The sequence below is a fragment of the Prionailurus bengalensis genome, chromosome B4 (assembly GCF_016509475.1).
Source record: "Prionailurus bengalensis isolate Pbe53 chromosome B4, Fcat_Pben_1.1_paternal_pri, whole genome shotgun sequence".
NCBI classification, from domain to species: Eukaryota; Metazoa; Chordata; class Mammalia; order Carnivora; family Felidae; genus Prionailurus; species Prionailurus bengalensis.
The window spans coordinates 45,027,211-45,039,456 of NC_057358.1; the positions used below are offsets into that span (position 1 = coordinate 45,027,211).

Genomic DNA, 12,246 nt, shown 5'->3' on the forward strand with positions numbered 1-12,246 from the left:
CATATTTGATCCCCCTTTTTTCCAGTTGGGGTTTGGAGGGATGAGGGTAAGGAAAAAGATCCCAGTTTGTACAGTTCATAATGTGCATACACTTTCATAGTTTCTTCTGCCTGCCAGGTCTGTGGGCTCTTTATGTGTCTGGATGAGCCTCTGGAAATCTCTACCCCATGCATGCCCCAGGTTGAAGACTCGAGACTTCACATTCTGGCTGTGTTTTTAATTGTTGGCACTTCCGGGCTTTACGAATATTTTAGGGGATACTCTGCTTCTTTCTTCTTCCTCTGCCAGAATCCATTTTGACTCACACTTAATGATCAGCCCCCAGCAACGCTAAAGGAATCGGGCATGGAGACCTACGAGGAAGGACCACAGAGGTAGGACGCAGGACAGCTTCAGACCAGACTGGCTGGATTTGCGGAATCTGATTATGAATCTGATGGAAAACAAGGTAATGGAGGTAAATATTTGGCATTCTCTTTCGCCTCCTCCTCCTTCCTTGAACCAGAAGCAAGCCTGTCACTTCTACTACTCAGATAAATCAAGTCCTTTCCTGCTTCTTTAGTCTCTAACTGGCCAGAAGGAGCACTAGATTGAGGCCTGGACTTAGGCAAGCCAGCCCCATCTGACGTAAGAGGGACTTTGGAGAAGTTGACCCAAAGGACACCAACTGGGGGTGGCTTGGATAGAGAGTTCTGTCAGAAAAGAAGAGCTGTGGATCAATTTCTCCAAACTCCAAATTATCGTCTTTGGCAGATGTTTTTCAACATTGAGTTGATAGCATAATATGAATAGAAAATAGATGGTGTCTCCTAGAGTTGTTCAACACAAAACTCTGCATTTACCCAACAATACAGTGCATTTGGCTAAATCACTCAAAACTGATGAGACAACGGGGCACCTGGGTGGCTCAGTCGGTTGAGCGTCTGGCTTCAGCTCGGGTCATGATCTCACGGTCTGTGAGTTCGAGCCCTGCATTGGGCTCTGTGCCGACAGCTTGGAGCCTGGAGCCTGCTTCAGATTCTGTGTCTCCTCCTCTCTCTGCCCCTCTCCTGCTCATGCTCTGTCTCTCTCTCTCTCTCTCTGTGTCAAAAATAAATAAACACTAAAAAAACAAAACAAAAAAAAACTGATGAGACACAAGCTAATAATTTGGAAGATTTCTCTAGAAAGCTAATTGGCTTAAAATACGAGTATTATTTGTGTATTATTGTGTATTTTGTGTAATGGTGTATTGTGTATTTTGTGTAAATGTAATTGTGTATTGTGTATTTTGTGTAAATGTAATTGTGTATTGTGTATTTTGTGTAAATGTGTATTATTGAAATTTACCTATGGCCACAATGTACAGTTTGAAACATACTTTTTTTTCTTACCCTACAGCATCTGCTACAATTTGTTCTTAGTAGATTTCTGACAGAGCCTAGAATTATATACATGTCATAATTTTAATTTAGATCAGTATTCTGGAAATAGCACCATATTTCTATTTTGTTACCTGCCAACATTGAAAACCACTGCTCTACAATATATACTGATGGGGCAGTTTACTATGGCTGAGGCTGTAACAGAAGGAAAATTAAAACAGGTTTCCTTTCTCATTTATAATTCTTGCCAGTAATTTAGTTCATAAAAATCTTAAAAGTGCAGGTTTGAAACATGCAATCACTGTCTTCAAGTTGATTTGATCATGGCCATTTTTGAGAATTAGCTGTATTGACTTGATGGTTGGCTGACTTGTGGGTGGCGACGATTCTTAGAAGGCGGGCCACAACAGAGACTGGTGAGGGTTAAAGGAGGCATGAGCCTAGGGAGATGCTTCTGTTCCCTGAAAATTCACCCTTAGGAAATGGCATGCACAACATGAGGCGGCAGGAATCTGCACCGCCCAATTCAGCTGGCCTTGTAGACAGGAGAAAAGTAGTGAAGGCCACCTGAGCTGAACGGGTAAGAGTACCTTCAGGAAAGGAGGCTGAAGTCAAGGGATGGATAGAAACCCCTGCACCCCATCCCCAGTTTCCTTTCTGGCCCAGAGGTGACCATCTCCCCAGCTGAATTCGAACCTGCCCCCTCATTATTATTCGGCTTCGGAAACTCAGAGAAACTGTGAGAAATTCAAAAATAAAAGACTCATTTTGTTTTAAGCCTAGGAAGAATCCCCGGAGGTTTCCCAGTCTACCTCAACCCTTCATTTGTTAAGAGAGGAAATAATAACAATAATAATAACAAAATAATAATAATAATGAAGGACACTGAAGTAAGTCCCTTGTTCTTTGCTTGCAAAAAGGGTGCAAGCACTTGAACCAGATTTCAGGTCCCTGGACTCAAGACAGGACTCATTCTGGTCTACGCTGATGTCTGTGCAAGCACTTTTTTTTTTTTTTTTTTTTTGGTATGTGTGCACTTATTCCCTTCTACTTTCATTTTTCCCAGTTAGAAACCATGTCCAAGAGGTGATATGCTAATACAGAGCATTGAATACCCAACCAGCTGACTCAGTGCTTCATTGGCTTGCTTATTATCTGCTTCTTCCCAAACAGTTGGTAGTTTCCTCGAGGGCATGCCAATTTCCTTCCTTAGGTCCTTCGTTAGTACAGCCCAGACGTAGGCACAGAGCAGTAGCCACATCTAAAGCCAGGGATGTGGTGGGGAATTGAGACTGGGGGGGGAAGGACGAGAAGGAAGTGAGAGGGACACCTTCACAACAACAAGAATTTAAGGACCCCAGCTCCTTTCTGCATTGCTATGTCCCTTGTGCCTAAAGCAGCATCTGCCCACATGTCAAAATTCATACGGCTGTTCGATAAGTACACAGCTAAATTCACCTATAAAAATAACATTGGATCTGAAAGAAATTATTTTTAAGTTTATTTATTTACTTATTTTGAGAGGCAGAGAGACAGAGCAGGGGAGGGGCAGAGAAAAAGGCAGAGAGAGAATCCCAAGCAGGCTCTGCACTGTGAGCGTGGAGCCCAGGGAGGGGCTTGAACCCACGAACTGTGAGATCATAGCCTGAGCTGAAACCAAGAGTCGGACGCTTAACCGCCTGGAGCCACCCACGCGCCCCTAGAAAGACATTTTTATGAAAAAATAACGTATACAAATCAATTGGGTATAAAGAATTAAGCTGTAATGCTAAAAGTGCAAGGGATGGGGAGTCGTTTTTAATAGTATTCGATAGAAGCATCATGCTACCCAGGTTTCTGCTCAATGGGAACACATTTTTAGCTCTATCACTAGACAGGATGCTGGTTTTCTCTTATAAAAGGGATATAAAGTTCCTTGCTACACATAGCAAGCAAAACACTGATCCTTCAGAGTGAAAACAGGACAATAAACCCAATAAAGAAAACCCAGTTATTCAAAGCTCAGTGTGGCTGTCAGTGGCCCCTCAAACACATCTATGTCCAAATCTCCAGAACTATGAATATATTCGTTTCTTTTTTTTAATTTTTTAATGTTTATTTATTTTTGAGAGAGAGACAAAGAGTGAGTGGGGGAAGGGCAGAGTGAGATAGGGAGACACAGAATCTGAAACAGGCTCCAGGCTCTGAGCTGTCAGCACAGAGCCTGATGGGGGGCTCAAACTCGGGAACGGCAAGATCATGACCTGAGCCAAAGTCGGATGCTTAACCAACTGAGCCACCCAGGTGCCCCGAATATATTAGTTTTTAATAGTGTTAAAATAGCAAAAGGAAATGAAGATTGCAGGTGGAATTAACCCACCGACCTTAAAATGAGGAGATTATTCTAGATTAGCCCGTGAGTCTGATGTAATCATAAATACCCTGAATACGGAAGAAGAGGGCACAGGTGTCACTGCCGGCAAATGAACTGTGAGAAACACTTGATGTGGCTTTGAAGCTAGAGGAAGAGAGTCCTGAGCCAAGGAAGGAAAGCAGTCTCTAGAAGCTGAAAAAAAGGCAAGCAAAGTGATTTTCTCCTAGAGCCTCCAGAAGGCATGCAAACCCCTTTTGGACTTCTGACTTCCAGAACTGGAAGAGAAAAACCTGTGTTGGTTTAAGCCACCAAATGTGGGATGATTTGTTCCCGCAGCAATAGGAAACTAACACCCTCAGTTTAAAACAGAGCCGTAGTGGGGCGCCTGGGTGGCTCAGTCAGTTGAGCTTCAGACTTCGGCTCAGGTCCTGATCTCACAGTCTGTGGGTTCGAGCCCCGCATCGGGCTCTGTGCTGACAGCTCAGAGCCTGGAGCCTGCTTCAGATTCTGTGTCTCCCTCTCTCTCTGACCCTCCCCCATTCATGCTCTGTCTCTCTCTCAGAAATAAACAGAAATAAACACTAAAAAAATTTAAAAAATAAATAAAACAGAGCTGTAGAATCACAAAACTCTCTGTGCGACACTCAACTCACTCTGAGTATGTACATAATGAAAGAACAAGGAACTGTTACAGATCGAAGTGTGCCACCCCAAAGTTCATACACTGAAGTCCTAGCTTCCGGTACCGCAGATCGTGACCTTACTTGGAAATAGTCTTTAACAGAGGGAATAGAGACATAAAAGGAGGTCATTAAAGTGGGCGCTAATCCAATATGACCAATGTCCTTTAAAAAGGGGGAAATTTGGAGACACCTGGGTGGCTCGGTTGAGCGTTAGTCTCTTGGTTTTGGCTCAGGTCATGATCTCACAGTTTGTGGGTTCAAGCCCTGCCTCGGGCTCTCCACTAACAGCACAGAGCCTGCTTGGGATTGTCTCTCTCCCTCTCTTTGTCTCAAAAGGTGGCTCGGAACCTTCTTGGGACTCTCTTTCTCCCTCTCTCTGCCCCTCCCCCACTTGCAATTATGCACACGTGCTCTCAAAATAAACATTATAAATACATAAATAAATAAAAAGAAAGAAATTTGAAGACAGACTCATATGCAGGGAGAATGCCATACCAACATAAAGACAGCCATCTACAAGCCAAAGCAAAGGGTCTGGAATAGATCCTTCCCTCCCAGCGCTCAGAGAGAAGCAACATGGCTGTTGATTTTAGACTTTCAGCCTCCAGAACTGTGAGACAATACATTTCTGTTGCTTAAGCCACTCGATTTGTGGCCCTTTGTTAGAGCAGCCCTAGCAAGCTAATAGCGATGAAGGCACTAAAGAAAGAGTGTATGATTTTCACGGAAGCAACACAGGCATGTGGTCCTAAAGCATTTTGTTTTATTGTGCTTCACAGGTATTGCAGGTTGTTTTGTTTTGTTACAAATGGCAAGTTTGTAGCAACTTTGCATTTTTTTTTTCAAGAACACTTGCTCATTTCGTGTCTCTGGGTCACATTTTGGCTAATTCTCACAATATTTCAAACTTTTTTATTATTATTGTATTCGTTATAGTGGTCTGCCATCAGCGATTATGACTCTCTGAAAGCTCAGATGACAGCCTTTTTTAGAAAAAAAAAGTATTTGGGGGGCGCCTGGGTGGCTCACTCAGTTAAGCGTCCAACTTCAGCTCAGGTCGTGATTTCGCTGTTTGTTAAGTTCGAGCCCCGCGTCAGATTCTGTGCTGACAGCTCAGAGCCTGGAGCCTGCTTCAGATTCTGTGTCTCCCTCTCTCTCTGCCCCTCTCCTGCTCACACTCTGTCTCTGTCTCTCAAAAATAAATCAACATTTTTAAAGAAAGAGAAAGAAAGAAAGAAAGAAAGAAAGAAAGAAAGAAAGAAAGAATTTTTAATTAAGGTATACACATGGCTTTTGTAGACATATTAACACTTAACAGGCTACAGTACAGACTAAACATAACTTTTGTTTGCACTGGAAAACCAAAAATTTCATCTGACTCACTTCATTCCAATATTAATTCCACTTTAATGCAGCGGTCTGAAGGCAAACCCACAATATGTCCAAAGTATGCCCGTAGAGTTGACCCTTGAACAACACAGGGTTTAGCGACACCGATCCCCTGTGCAGCAGAAAACAGGGGTAAAACTTCTGACTCCCCCAAAACTTAACTACTAATAGCCTACAGTCGACCTTACCAATAACATAAACAATCGAGCAACACTGTATGCGTATGATATTTTGCATATCACACGTATTATACGCTGGATTCTTAGAATGAAGTCAGCTAAAGAAAAGAAAGCACCATTAAGAAAATCGTAAGGAAGAGAAAACACATTTACAGTACTGTACTGTACTTATTGAAAAAATCCATGCATACGTGGACCCACCTAACTCAAACCCGGGATGTTCAAGGATCAATGGTATCTCCCCATGTCTCACTGAAAGACCCAGATGGCCCCTCGCTGAGTGTTAGGAGTACTGAGGAGGGTCAATCAGGTCGAAGTCACCATTTCCAGGTGCATTTCACTGTGTGTGTGTGAGCTGCACATTACAGGAGCTCTGGTGCTTGATTCCCACAACCACTGATGGTTCTCGCTAAGTAGCAGGAAGAAAGCTTGGTCTGAAATGTCTGAGAAACTCAGATGGCATGGGGATTCCTAACAGAAAGATGCCACAGTCACAGAAACCAAAGGGTCGCCTGGGTGGCTCAGTCAGTTAAGCGAGGGACTTCAGCTCAGATCACAATCTCACGGTCGGTGAGTTCGAGCCCCACGTTGGGCGCTGTGCTGACAGCTCGGAGCCTGGAGCCTGCTTGGGATTCTGTGTCTCCCCCTTTCTCTACCCCTTCCCTGCTCGTGCTCTGTGTCTCTCTGTCTCTCAATAATAAATAAATGTTAAAAAAATCTTTTTTCAAAAAAGAAATGAAAGGGAAAAAGGAGACAAATGGGGATGACATTGACAGGTAGGTAGAAGGGAAAGAGACACAGAAAAAGAGAAGACAAATTCAGAAGAAAGCAAAAATCCGGTCAACACGGAACAGCATGTCACATCGTACAATCATAAAAACATAAAAGTCAAAATCCACAAGATGTTCCTTCCAAAGAAATACAGGTTCGTTCACCTGGTGATCATTGCCCGTTCAGATAAAATTCGAACCGCCTCTCACAACCTTCCCACTCTTGGCCTTCTCCCCCCTTTCCCTCCCAAACGCCCAAGCTATCCACCTCCCACCCCCCCTACCCCTGAACCCCAGTTCACTACCGTGTCCCTCCTCCGGCCACTCTGCTCTCAGATGGAACCGGCCCAGCCAGGGGGGTAGAAAATGATCGGTTTGGATGTGACAAGGTGTGCCAGCCTCAAGGAAATGCTTTTCAGTCCCTCCTTCCCACTGTGGGGCGTGGCCGCCCGCAAAGGATGGAGTTGGGGCGGGCTCCCCACAAGGGGAAGTCTGCGGGCAACTGAGGTTTCCGGGACTCACCGCGCACCAGCCAGCAGGAAACCTCTGCCGAAGCTGTAAAAGCTGCACTTGCTGCTGTTCTGCTTACTGTGTTCCTCCTCTAGAGATCGCTACATGGTCCGTTGTGAGGGAGACGGCAGGCCAGGTAAAAAAAAAAAAAAAAAAAAAAAAAAAAAAAGTCATGATAAAGCGCAACAGCGCCACCTCATGTCCGACCTCATAGCAGCAGCCTTCGTCGGTGCTTGCAATAGTCCGGATTCGAGGACAATTTGAGCTTGATGAGTCCTCTCCTGGGATAATCTCCACCTCAAGCTTTTGCTGGGAAATCGCGAAGGAATAAGTGGAAACAAAACTGTCAGTAGGTAATCGGTCATTAGCACATACTGTCTAAATACATTCTGGGCTCTCTTCTAGGGACGTAGCATAAACAGTAGTAGTTCTATTACCTGCTCACGTGGCATTTATAATCACAGGAAACACTGAAGAAAATACACAGCTGAAGTAATTCCAAATTGGATACTAACACTTAATACAAGTTCTGGTAAAGAAACGCGGGTCACAGATAACTGAAGTAGGGGACCAGTTTGTTGAGGACCGATAGCATATCAAACAGAAAAGGGTACCTGAACAGAAAGAAGGTAGGGGCAATGTAATATGGGTGCAATAAATTTACACACTGAGGTTCTTTAGTTCTTTAGAGGCTTCTCTACTGCAGGTGAGCTCTCTGAGGGGCGCCTGGGTCGCTCAGTCGGTTGGGTGTCCGACTTTGGCTCAGGTCATGATCTCACGGTCTGTGGGTTCGAGCCCCCGGTCGGGCTCTGTGTGGACAGCTCAGAGCCTTGGAGCCTGCTTCGGATTCTGTGTCTCCCTCTCTCTCTCTGCCCCTCTCCTTATCACATTCTCTCACTCTCTCTTGCTCTCTCTCTCTCTCTCATAAATCAATAAACATTAAAAAAAGAAAAAGAAAGGAAATATATTTGAGGGGCACCTTGGTGGCTCAGTAGATTAAGCATCAGACTTTTGATTTTGGCTCAGGTCATGATCTCATGGTTCCTGAGTTCTAGCTGTTGAGCTCTGTGCTGACTGCAGATCCAGCTTGGGATTCTCTGTCTCCCTCTCTCTCTGGCCCTTCCTTGCTCATGCTGCCTCTGTCTCAAAAGGAAGAAAAAGAGAAGAAAGAAAGAAAGAAAGAAAGAAAGAAAGAAAGAAAGAAAGAAAGAAAGAAAATAAACTTGAAAGTACTCAAAAATCAAGAGCACTCTATAAATATTAACTAATATTATCTGATAGTATTAATAACAATCTAGATTTTTATTAACCTCTACTTGTGCAAGCTCTGATGGGTTGTACATTTGTTGTTGTTGTTGTTGTTGTTTTAAATTTTATGTTATTTCAGTCCCCTTCATGCAAAACGTTAAAAATAATCCTGAATCAAATCTCCAACTTACACTTTTCTGGCTGTATTATTGAGACATGGTCAACTACAAGTTGATTTAAAAAAAAATGAGGGGTGCTTGGGTGGCTCAGTCAGTTAAGCATCTGACTTTGACTCAGATCATGATCCTGTGGTTCATGAGTTCAAGTCCCACACCAGGTGAACACAAGCCCTGCTTCAAGGAAAAAATACATGAGCCCCGCTTCAGGTGAGCTCTGCCTCTCTCTCTCTCTCTCTCTCTCTCTCTCTCTCTCTCTCTCTCCCTGCCCCTAGCTCACTTGTGCCCTCTAAATAAATAAATAAATAAATATTTAAAAATTTCTACATACCTCAAGAGCCCCGTGGCTGGCTCAGTCAGTATAATGTGCGACTCTTGATCTTGGAGTTGTGAGTTCAAGCTCTACGTGGGGTGTATAGCCTACTTAAAAAAATATATATATATATATACACACATACATATATATACAGTGAGGTATACATATATCATATACATATACATGTATATACATGTATATACATATATCAGTGAGGTACATAGAAATATATATATGTTTATAAATATTTATATATTGAGCTCTGTGATGACTGCATATATATTTATTATATATATATGTGTATATATATATATATATATATATTTCTATGTACCTCACTGATAACAGTAAAAGAACAGGGTTTTAAAATGTGCCATTAAATAATTCTCTAAAGATTGACCCCAATTAGTTGATAACACTCTCTGGATATGATTTTCCAAAAAGCTACCGGTCTCTCTAAGAAGCTTCAAGTTTAGAGTGCCAAATCCACTTAACTGTGCAAATTTTAAGCTGGGAAATGCTGCGTTGAGGCTTATCACTCTTTCTGCCCCATTCCAGCTCAACAGATGGCACCAAGGACAGTCCTACCTATTATACATCTCTATCATTCCTCTTTCCCCTTTTCCACTGTCTGAGTTCACCCCCTCTTCTCTTGCCTGAATCTCTGTAAGTCTTCTAACGAGTCTCCATCCCTCAGCCTCACCACCCTCTCATCTTTCGTATTGCTGCCAGAATGATTTCTCCAACAAGCAAGTTTTGCCATGGAACGCCTCTTCCCATCTGGAATCTTGACACTATTGAAGAATGAAATCTCTTACTGATTACACATCTCCATAAACACCTTCTTTCTTCCTCAGCCTCAATATCCTTCAGTCATACTGTTCACATTCCCTTTCCCTACCATAAGAAAAAATAAATGAGAAGTACTACGTCCTCTGGCCCCACAATCATTTGCATGCTCTGGTCCCTATACCTGCACTGCCCTTCCTCTCCTAACGTTTCTAACAGTTCTTCCTGGTTCTTTAGGATTCAGCTCACCTCTGAGAAGTGTTCCCAACCTTCACTTCGAATCCTATCCTACACAGACTGTCCTTCTCCATCTTCTTAGCACCCAGAGTGCCTCTCATTGGTAGAAGTTTCTTTATTTCTTCTATTAGGCTATATTCTCCCTGAGAGCAGACACCACAATTTATCACTATATCTAGACCCTAGCAAAATATCTGGCACAGGTTTATCGAACAGAGGAAGCAGATCAGAAGAAGTTAACGGTCTTAAACTCAAGTCTCAACATACTTTGAGATTCATCATCTTCTTCGATCCCTAGAACAGCTTTATGGGGCAGAGAAAATGGATATTGTGAAGAACACGTATTTCTTTTTTTTTTTTTAGTTTATTTATTTATTTATTAGTTTATTTATTTATTTATTTATTTATTAGTTTATTTATTTAGTTAGTTTATTTATTTATTTTGAGAGACAGAGCATGAGTCAGGGAGGAGCAGAGAGAGAGAGAGGATCCCAAGCAGGCTCTGCACTGTCAGCACGAATTCCAATTTGGGGCTCGAACCCATGAACAGTGAGATCATGACCTGAGCCGAAGTCGGACGCATACCTGACTGAGCCACCCAGGTGCCTCGGAACGTGTATTTCTTTACTGTAGAGTAATTGAGACTCGGTAATCGTGGCTCCTCCGTGGTTACAGAAAGTCAGCTTCCGAGTCAGGATCTGAACCAAGATCTCTTTCCAAGTTAAATGCTTTATTAAGTACATACTTGTACTTAAATACCTGAAAATTAATAATAAAACTCAACTTTAGGGGCACCTGGGTGGCTCAGTCAAGCGTCTGACTTTTGCTCAGGTCATGATCTCACCATTCATGGGTTTGAGCCCCACTTCAGGCTCTGTGCTGACAGCTCGAAGCCTGGAGCCTGCTCCGGATTCCGTGTCTCCCTCGCTCTCTGCCCCTCCCCCACTCGCACTCTGTCTCCCTCAAAAATAAAATAAACATTAAAAAACTCAACTTTGAAATATATATAAATATCTAAAGTCTCTAAGAAGTGATTAAGAAATGCATTGAGATTAGGAAACCCAAATCCTGTTAAGGACTCATTTATGTTATACCAATGCAGTGGTCTAAGTAGAGTAGAGAAAAAGAAAAACCAACGAGTGAAATTTGTCAAGTGCGTTCAGCATCACCTAGGGGAAAATATGCCTTGATCAGATGATGTGAACATGTTGTTACTGTTACATCATGCAAGATCCACAGTACCTCTCTGACTGCACCTCCCCGGCTTCCTACTTTCAAAAACTCTAAACATGTTCCCAGACCAGTGTCCTTGCCATTTACTGCTTCTAGAACGTTCCAGATTTTTGCACAGCTGATCACCTCACTTCCTTCGGTTCTCTGTTCACATGTCATCTGGTCAGTGAAGGCTTTCATGACCATTCCACGCACTCCATCTTGGTACCTCTATCCCCCTTACCATTTCCCCCTCTTAGGACTTAGCAGCCCCACACGTACTAAAACATCATTTATTGGGGCGCCTGGGTGGCGCAGTCGGTTGAGCGTCCAACTTCAGCCAGGTCACGATCTCGCGGTCCGGGAGTTCGAGCCCCGCGTCGGGCTCTGGGCTGATGGCTCGGAGCCTGGAGCCTGTTTCCGATTCTGTGTCTCCCTCTCTCTCTGCCCCTCCCCCGTTCACGCTCTGTCTCTCTCTGTCTCAAAAATAAATAAACGTTAAAAAAAATTTTTTAAAACATCATTTATTTATCATCTCTCTTCCTTAATTACATACGGCCAGAATTTTATTCTTTGCACAGATATATCCCCAGAACTAAAATAGTATCTGACACATAGTAGTCACTCGATAAGTATTCATCCATCATGAAATAGATGAATGGATGAACCAACATTCCATGGGTTATATTTTCTTCTGGTTTGAATATTTATTGTGGTTGTACATGTTTTTGAAGCAAATGATTTAATTCTTCTCATAGATTCAGTGCACCCTATAACTATTTGTGTTTCCATCTTAGAACCATAGTTGCTACAAATCTTAGAACCAAATTCATTGTCTGCCCTATTATGTATATGATTTCATGGCTAACGTATTAAATTCTGCTTCAGTCTTGACTCGAACCTCATCCGTCCTTCACCTCGTTCTCTTGTCAATGTTTCACTGATTTGATCTTTTTGTGTCATATATCATTGTAATTCATCTTAGAATAGGGAGGAGAAAAATATCACTAAGCCTAGGGA

At 42.8% G+C, this 12,246-nt stretch overlaps 1 protein-coding gene across 1 annotated transcript in view; it reads right to left on the reverse strand.

The window, feature by feature from the left end:
- The window catches only part of STYK1 (serine/threonine/tyrosine kinase 1), a 47,066-nt gene extending 39,679 nt beyond the window's left edge, over positions 1-7,387 (reverse strand). Inside the window, exon 1 of the mRNA XM_043565033.1 lies at positions 7,044-7,387. The gene's annotated coding sequence lies outside the window, so the exon portion shown is untranslated. The remainder of the gene's footprint in view (positions 1-7,043) is intronic.
- Between the last annotated feature and the right edge of the window lie 4,859 nt (positions 7,388-12,246).